At 51.6% G+C, this 9,848-nt stretch overlaps 1 pseudogene; it reads left to right on the forward strand.

Moving 5' to 3' along the window:
* The first annotated feature begins 1,930 nt into the window (after nucleotides 1–1,930).
* Nucleotides 1,931–2,104, forward strand: LOC138297593 (U2 spliceosomal RNA; annotated as a pseudogene).
* Nucleotides 2,105–9,848: the final 7,744 nt, after the last annotated feature.

Genomic DNA, 9,848 nt, shown 5'->3' on the forward strand with positions numbered 1-9,848 from the left:
GCTAACAAAAGTACTGGCCAAACGCATGTCAAGGGTCATACAGCATATTATACACCCAGATCAAACCTGCGCCGTCCCTGGACGACAAATCTGGGACAGTTTGGCAATCATACGAGATCTGATCTGGTATAACCAGAATAGAGACTCTCCTCTGGGCATCTTATCCCTTGATTTTCACGAAGCCTATGACTCAGTGTCCCATGAGAATTTGGTTTTCCATATTATAGTATTTTTGTTTTCCGCCTGCTTTTGTAAATATGATAAAATTGTTATATACCAGTGCTGTGAGCTATGTAAACATCAATGGTTTCCGGACATCTCCAATATCAGTGCATGCAGGAGTCGGACAAGGTTGCCCAATGTCTCCTGTTATGTTTATCTGTGCGATAGAACCGTTATTACAACATTTACGATACCACCCCAATATACATGGTACCTTTGTGGCAGGGGGTGGGGGAATTAAGTCAAAATGTATCGCTTATATGGATGATGTCACACTACTTTGTTCTGATGTTGCTTCTGTCCGAACTGTTTGGGCACAAATGGTGTCTTTTCATACCGTGTCTCGCCTGCATCTCAATTTGGAGAAAAGTGTTTGCTTTATGGTGGGACCATGGGACACTCTTGCACAGCTCCCTTTTCCTGTCACTAGTGAACCAGTTAACATTTTAGGAGTGTGGTTTTCTGACACTACGCCTGGCAAAATTAATTGGGAGAAATGTGTACAGAAAGTGAATGCTAAAATATCCCTGTGGAAGCTCAGAAAGCTGTCTTTTGAAGGGAAAATTCTTGTGATTAAGACTGTTTTATAACCCATGATGTTGTTCATAGCGATGATTTATCCTCCAACAACACCTATGTTGGTGCATTGTCAAAAGATCCTATTTACATTATTTTGGGGATCTAGGATGTAAAAAGTGGAGTGCCAAAAAGTCTTCTCAACTATCTAATGGAGGGAAAGGCATGCCCAATCTATTCATTGTTTTTGCATCTCAATTACTATGTTGCACTTTAAAAAGTATGAATGCAGGTCAACATATCGGCACATGTTTTACTCGTTATTACATGTCATTTTTCTTGCATCGCTACAAATTATGTGAAATGAGCAACAATGTCCCACATGTTTTAAATCCCCCACCGTATTATACATCTCTGGGAAAATTGTTACAGCTACCCGGAATAAGAGACATTTTGCCAGACGGACAAAATCGTACTTATTGCGTCATCAAACAGGAACTCAAAGTACGAGCAGAACATTTAGTTTTGGGCTGCTTTTCCAACAATCAGTCACAAGTATGGACCATGATTGGCCACAAAGGACTTCTGAACTCTCAAAAAGACTTAGCATGGATGGCTGTACACAAATGCCTACCGGTCAGATCTTTTCAGCATCAAAGACGTTTGGCTCCATCACCAAGATGTCCTCGGAACAATTGTTCACAACATGAGACTGCAGTGCACCTCCTGTGGAACTGTCCCTTTGCACTGAACTTTTGGTCCTCACTTCTACAAATCATCAAAGGCATCGCACAACTTACTGTCTTAAATTATGATATGGTTCTGTATGTTTTTTTTCCTGTACTGTCTACTTCACAAAAAATGTACTGCCTGGAGACTTTTGAACTGTGCTAAAGAAACTTTGGATTGCACGCAATCTCTTACTTTTTTCTCACAAAGACTTATCGGTTTCAGATTGTAGAATCTTATGTCTCGATAAAATCCGCACTTATTTTTTTCTAGATTGTAAACGGCTAGGGAGAGAACAGGCACTTGAGCTTTGGAAACTCGCCAAATGGAGAGATTGGATTACATAAAGTATTATATTGTATAAACTGATTGACTAAAAACAGTTTGATGTCAAGAAAGCATGTCAAAGATAGTATTTCTGTATATATATTGTAAATCTTATGTATATTCAACATCAATAAAGATTGGTTTTGAAAATCAAAAATCTGTTCTTATCAGTTTAATATCGGATACGTCCTCTATCTGGGGACCATATATTAAATTGATTTTTGGAACAGGGAGATGGAATAGGAGCTTGCTCTGTCCACTCCACGCATCAACCTGGTATTGCAGTACCTCCAGGAATGGTGCACTTCCCCACCCGGGGAAAAACATGCTGTTGAAAAAAAAAGATGAAAAAGCAAAAGTAGCGTGGTGCTAATGGGTGTAAATAAAACCAACCTGGCCACTTTGTGGCAGCCGTGTCTTGTTGATTTATTTATATATTTATTTATTTAATTATTTATTTCGTTTTAGCCCTTTCTTGATCGACCGTGTTTTCAGCAAGTGAGGAGGAGCGAGATAGGAAGGGTAAGACAGGAAGGAAGAAAGAGAGAAAGAGAGAGAGAGGGGGGGAGGGGGACATGCAAAAACTAGAAACTGGGCAACGTGGGTATGCTAATGGAAGCATAATGAGGCGACTGCTGAGAATTCTTGGAGCCGGAAGACCCCGCCACCGCCCCCCCCCCCCACGCCAGGGCCTCTTTTTCCTTTTGGCACTCGCTGAGCTCTTGCCAAGAGATGGGGAAAAGAGGGAAAGGCCCGTGAACGGTCAAGGAAAGTACGACCCCAGCCCGAGTCAGCCAGGAAGACCGGCCAGTGAGGTGAGAATTCTGGCACCCATTTGGGTTATCGCTTCTCAGCCTTTTGGCTAAGATCAAGTGTAGTTTGCTGCATTTGGTCTGTCTAGGGCTGGTTGTGGTTGCTGTGGTCTGGGCCTGCTGGGCCTGCATTTCCCTGGCTTGTCCGGGGCCAGGCTGCAGTGTCCATAGCTGGAGGAGATTCCTTCTTTGTTTACGGCCACTGTCATGGAGACAGGCCTTCGTTCCCTGGCATGTCTGGGGCAAGGCTGATGCTCTGTGGCAGAGGGGGAGTTCTGTGAAGCGATTTTGGTTTCAAGCATTTTGGGAATTACTTTCTTGTATTTTTTTTTGTGTATTTCTCTCCTCTGTGCCCCGCCGGTGGGGGCTCTCAACCCTTGGTGCTTAAGCGCTGGGGGAGGGAGGGTCTTTGCTGGTGGGGGGGTGAGCGGGGAGCTATGTTGTTTGAATAAATTGTGAATACTGATCGCAGGCATAGGTGCAATTGTCTCGTTTCCTGTTTTGTTTTCTTCTACCCTAGCTTTCTGACTTTCTTTAACCCTTCCTCTTCTAGCCTGCTCCCTTTTTTTTGCAGAATGTCACAGACAGGCCCCAGAGTTGGGGTGAGAAGGCACTTGTGTGCGTTCACGATCAAGCAGGAATTTCAGGTAGGTGAAAAGAAACTAGTAATGTCAAGAGTTGATTTTGTGAAAGTTGTCTTACAAAAGTTGTTACATATTGAAGCATGTGATTTATTCTGTGTTATAGCACTGCCTGCTGGTAATGGGTGGGATGTCAGTTTTCAATCAGTAGTTTTAATAATGTCTGGACTATATATGAAAAGGAACGTGGTCAAAATGAATTAGCTTGCTTTATTGTTGATGGTCTCACTGACGTAAGTTAAAAAATGCTTGTACTTAAAGTTTATAATGAAACTGTAAGTGAACATGATATTTTGATGTGGCTAAAAAGGAATTGCGAAACTGTCCATAATCTTGAAAAAGTGTGTGACATTTTAGGAATTTGGAATGGGTCATGGAAAATATTTGTTAAACTGAAATTAAATCAGACTGGTATGGGGGGTTTGTGCCATCTACCACCTTCCCTTATGTTGGGTGCAAATAGAGTTTTGTTTTTTTACGCTTGCCAACCTAAGCTGTGTAGGAAATGTGGGGGAGAGATCACATACAGGCGGAATGCAAAAAGCAGATTTGCTCCAATTGTGGAAGGGAGGGGCATGTGGCAAAGGAATGTGAAGAAAGAGTTGGGTAATGTGTGTGGGAAGGAAGGACACTTGTACCGTGATTGCCCTATGTCTTTTGCAAATAAATTAAAGAAACCACTACGGCCTGTAGGGGTTGGCACCGATGGTACTGCAGGGGATGAGGTAAGTATTCAGGTAGCAGGGGAAGAAATGGTAAGGGAGGCAAAAGAAAGGCAAAAAGATAAGGGACCACAGACAGACAAACTATGGAAAATTGTGAGGAAAATAAGGTGAAAGAGTGTATAACAAGGAGTCAGGAAAGACTTAGGTGGTCATTCTGACCTCGGCGGTAAAAGGCGCTTACCGCCGGTCAGAAATCCTCCATAATTCCGCTGCGGTCGCGGTAATCCGCCACGGTCATTCTGACCCGCAGCAGCCAAACCGCCGAAAATCCGACAGCCACAACAGACCGCCAGACCAGCGGTCGGCGGAAAAGTGGAGGTGACCAAACCTCCACCGTCACGCCAACAGAAATACGCCCATGCCATTCTGACCCACGAATCCACGTGGCGGTCTTTCAAACGCGGTTTTCCATTGGCGGTACACACCGCCGCGGTCAGAATACACACAAACGAACAAAACTCAGCAACATTGGACGATTTGAATTCCACACACCTGATACACATACACACACCACTCCCACACACACACTACAATATAAAACACACACCCACATCACCCACAAACCCCTTCGACCAAAATCCAAAAAGAAGCACTGAGAGACACAGCAGCGATCATAGAACACCATCACACAGAGGCACACTACACCATCACCCACACAGTATCCACACACAAAACAACACACACCACCACACTCAACACACTTAACTACACATACTCCACCCCACACATCATACACACCACTCCATGGCACCCCAAAGACACCCCCGCTTCTCAGACGAAGAACTCAGGGTCATGGTGGAGGAAATCGTTCGGGTAGAGCCCCAGCTCTTCGGCACACAGGTCCAATACACCAGCATTGCCCGGAGGACGGAGCTATGGCAGAGGATTGTCGACAGGGTCAACGCTGTGGGACAGCACCCCAGAAATCGGGAAGACATCAGGAAGCGATGGAACGACCTACGGGGGAAGGTGCGTTCCATGGTATCCAGGCACAACATCGCCGTGCAGAAGACTGGCGGAGGACCCCCACCTCAACCCCCACAATTTACAACATGGGAGGAGGAAGTCTTGAACATCCTGCATCCTGACGGCCTCGCAGGAGTCGGCGGAGGAATGGATTCTGGTAAGTTGAAGCATCAATACTGCTTCCCCCCCACCTGCATGCCAAATCATACCCCAACCCTCACCCCCATCCTCGAACCCCACCCTCACCCCCACCCCCATCCTCACCCCCACCCTCACCCCCACCCCCAGCACACCTATTCCCTGCCAATGTCTCACCATCACAACCCACACATCCCAAAACCTAGGCCTGCATGCGTCCACTAAGCATGGACACCCATCACCAAAGCATGCCCAATGCATATACACATCCCCCCCACAAGCCACCCTCACCAAAGCCCCCACACACGAATGCCAGCACTTGGGGACACGGGAACCCACAGATACACCCATATGGCACACATTGAAACTATAACCATACCTCTATACCCCTGCAGGACCCGACCGCCAACACACCGCCACGGAGGGCCCAGAATTCTCCACACCCCCCACCCAAGAGGCCGTCAGCGATGACAGCAGCTCTGTCGACCTGGACACTGATGACCAGCCCGGACCATCGGGGACCTCTGGACAGTCGGTTCCCCTCAGACAGCCACAGGCCACTACAGACCCAAACCCCTCTGGGAACACCAGCACAGCTCCCACCCAGCGGGCCCATGCCTCTGTCTCCAGGGCGCGTCAATCAGCGGTGTGTCTACCACTACAGGGCACCCAGGATAACCCACCACCCCAACAACAACAGGGACCTGGGGGCAGTGGTAGTGGGCACACCGGCCAGGGGGCAGAGGCCCAGGGAAACAGGGGAACTGGGAGGGCAGCTGTGCGACAGGGGGGGACGGGCCCAGGGAACCCACTCTCCACGAGGCCCTCACCTCCATCATGGGAGCATACAACTGCTCCCAGGAGACGATGGCGACGGTACTGGCCAGGTTCCAGGAGATCCAGGTACTGCAGGAGGAACACTATCGGGGGTACAGGGAGGACATCAGAGCCCTCACCTCCACCCTGGTTACCATGGTAGGGCTGCTGCAGGAACTCATCAACACCAGGACGGACACTCAACAACAACAAAGGGCCCCTGCCACTAGCCTGGACCAAGAACAGCCAACCACCTCCGCCGGCGCTAGTGGACAGGAGGCCCCCGCACAACAGCAGCCCACCAGACCCCCACCTCCTGCAGGAGAAGAACCACCCCGCAAGAGGGCCCTGAGATCTCGCAAGAAGACAGAGTAGGATGTCAAGACCCCCGCCAGCAAAGGATACCACCTGATGTCATCCCACTGTCCCACATGGTCACCCTGTCCATCCTTGAACTGCCCATGCTCCATCTCTCCACAGGCCTATGGACAATGCACCTGTGTGACTGTTACTCTGGACTCTGCCATGGACATTCCTTCACCATAGCCCCCACCCACTTGAAACCACCCATCCCATTTTGAGCACTGAAATAAACACCTATTTTGCACAAAACTATCTGGAGTCTGGCTGTGATTTCAAAATATTGTAATTGACATGACAGTGCAAATATGTCCTTGTACATAGTGAAGTCAACAAACCGCTGCCACAAAGCTGTAGTCCATGGGGAAACGAAGCACAGGACTCGTAGTGGGGACCCCAGATCTGAAATAGGGAGGGAAAAGCCACAACTCAGTCATCATACACTGGGGCAAATAGACAGGCAGCAGAGATGCAGGAGAGTAGTTTACATTTACTCAATTATGTTTGAATTGTTACCTGTGTCCTATTGGAAGTACTGTGCAATGATTCTGTCCCTGTTGTCTGTTTCAGCCCCGTCGTCTTCCTCCTCGTCACTCTCCACAGGTTCCACAGCTGCCACAACACCACCGTCTCGACCATCCTCCTGCAGGAAAGGCACCTGGCGGCGCAAATCCAGGTTGTGAAGCATGCAGCAGGCCACGATGATGTGACACACCTTCTTAGGTGAGTACATTAGGGATCCACCTGTCATATGCAGGCACCGAAACCTGGCCTTTAGGAGGCCGAAGGTGCGTTCGATCACCCTCCTAGTACGCCCATGGGCCTCATTGTACCGTTCCTCTGCCCTGGTCCGGGGATTCCTTACTGGGGTCAGTAGCCACGACAGGTTGGGGTACCCAGAGTCCCCCAATAGCCATACACGGTGTCTCTCTAGCTGTTCCATCACGTAAGGGATGCTGCTATTCCTTAGGATGTAGGCGTCATGCACTGACCCAGGGAATTTGGCATTGACATGGGAGATGTACTGGTCAGCCAAACACACCACCTGGATGTTCATAGAATGGTAACTTTTCCTGTTCCTGTACACCTGCTCACTTTCTTGGGGGGGAACCAAAGCCACATGGGTCCCATCAATGGCACCAATGACGTTGGGAATATGTCCAAGGGCATAGAAATCACCCTTCACTGTAGCCAATTCGCCCACCTCAGGGAAAAGGATGTAGCTCCTCATGTATTTCATCAGGGCAGACAACACTCTGGATAACACCTTCGAAAACATGGGCTGAGACATCCCAGAAGCAATTCCCACGGTTGTCTGAAATGACCCACTTGCCAAGAAATGGAGTACTGACAGGACCTGCACCAGAGGGGGAATCCCTGTGGGTTGGCGGATGGGGGACATCAGGTCGGGCTCCAGCTGGGCACACAGTTCATGTATAGTGGCACGGTCAAGCCGGTAGGTCAGGATAATGTGGCGTGCTTCCATTGTCGACAGGTCCACCAGCGGTCTGTACACCGGAGGATTCCTCCTTCTCCTCGCCAAACCCAGCGGACGGTGCCTAGGAAGGACAACATGGAGCACAGTCAAGCAACCCACAGGTACGTACTCACAGCTTGCACAGTAAACGATTCTCTATGCAGTGAATGGCGTGTATGAGTGGCTATGCAAGGCCTAGGCCTGTGTGACGCAGTTGAAATTGAGCCATGTGGACCCTCGAAATGGCGGCTGCCTGACCTGTGAAGTGTGACAATGGTATGTGAGGTCAATGCGCTGGCGTGGCACACCGTGGCGGTAGGCGGTCGAAGACCGCGGCGCGAAGCCGCATTGGATAACATTGAAGCCTATGGGTATCAGGAGCCAATGGCGAAGTGTGCCGGCGGTACGCCCCGCCGCGGTACGCACCGCCGCGGGCGTGACCGCCATTTTCTATCTACTTATTCACTCGCGACTTGAACTTTCACAGGAGAGGACCTATACTGCAAGTGTTGCTGTGACCTCGGTCTGGAAGGGACAATGGCTGCTGCGACTGGGGAAAGGGCCCCTGCCTTCACTGGAGAAGAGTTGGAGAAACTTGTGGATGGGGTCCTCCCCCAGTATGCGCTACTCTACGGTCCTCCAGACCAACAAGTGAGTATAATTCAATATGGATTTGGGGCCACTGGCTGGCTTGGGGGCCTGGCGGGGGGCATGTTGGGCCTGGCGGGGGGCATGTTGGGCCTGGCGGGGATGGGGGGCATGTTGGGCCTGGCGGGGGGCCTGGCGGGGATGGGGGGCATGTTGGGCCTGGCGGGGGGCCTGGCGGGGATGGGGGGCATGTTGGGCCTGGCGGGGGGCCTGGCGGGGATGGGGGGCATGTTGGGCCTGGCGGGGATGGGGGGCATGTTGGGCCTGGCGGGGGGCATGTCGGGGATGGGGGGCATGTTGGGCCTGGCGGGGGGCATGTCGGGGATGGGGGGCATGTTGGGCCTGGCGGCGGGCATGGCGGGGATGGGGGGCATGTTGGGCCTGGTGGGGATGGGGGGCATGTTGGGCCTGGCGGGGGCCTGGCGGGGATGGGGGGCGTTGGGCCACTGGCAACGAAAATGCAGACAAACTTGAACGTGGTATTTCTCCCTCCCTGTACGTGTCACATAGGTCCGCGCCCATGAGAAGATCGGGATTTGGCGTGCCATCGCCAAGGAAGTCCGGACCCTGGGGGTCCACCATCGACGGGGCACCCACTGCCGCAAGAGGTGGGAGGACATCCGCCGCGGGACCAAGAAGACCGCCGAGTCTCTGCTGGGGATGGCCTCCCAACGTAGGCGGGGTGCCTGCCGTCAACTGACCCCCCTGATGTTCCGGATCCTGGCGGTGGCCTACCCTGATTGGATGGGCGCGTGAGGGCAGCACAGCAGAAACAAGGGGGTGAGTACAAGCATAATCTACTCTGTTGTCGCGCAGTGGAGGTGTCTGGGTGGGGGAGGAGGGCTGTGGGTCCCCCCTAGGCCAGGGCGATATCTGTAGGCTGGGCACCCCCCTAAGCCCCTGTGTCCCCAGCCACCACCCTCAGTGTGCCAGTACAGCCATCCCTGGGCCGTGTCATCCATGGGTGCAGTTGTCAACTCTAGGCGTGTAGGGCATGTTCCACGGAATGCATAGCGGACCCCAAGTGCGCAACTTAGTGCAGGGGGCATCTGTGTCTGTCATGTCCGCTAACTGTACCGGTGATCCATGTACTCAAAATCTCTTTATTTCTCTCTCCCCCCCCCTTTTTGTTTGTCTTTCTGTGCCTGTGTGCATCAGCATCATCAGGCGGAGGAGAAGTGGCATCGGGGCAGGAGGGAGCTGCATCTCACATGGCCCAGGAGGTCCATGCCACAGAGTCTGACTGGACCAGTGAGACAGAGGGCGAGGGGAGCTCCACAACGGGGACGACTGGAGCCTGCAGTGACACGGACACGTCCTCGGAAGGGAGCTCCCTTGCGGTGGTGGCAACATCCGTGCCCCCCGCCATTACAGGTACAGCCGCCCTCCCAGCAGCCCCTCAGCGTTCGCCCCGTGCCCGCTCTGCCAGGAAGCCGGGCATCTCCTTTGCCCCAGGCACCTCAGGCCCTGC

This window comes from Pleurodeles waltl, chromosome 5, assembly GCF_031143425.1.
Source record: "Pleurodeles waltl isolate 20211129_DDA chromosome 5, aPleWal1.hap1.20221129, whole genome shotgun sequence".
Taxonomy (NCBI): domain Eukaryota; kingdom Metazoa; phylum Chordata; class Amphibia; order Caudata; family Salamandridae; genus Pleurodeles; species Pleurodeles waltl.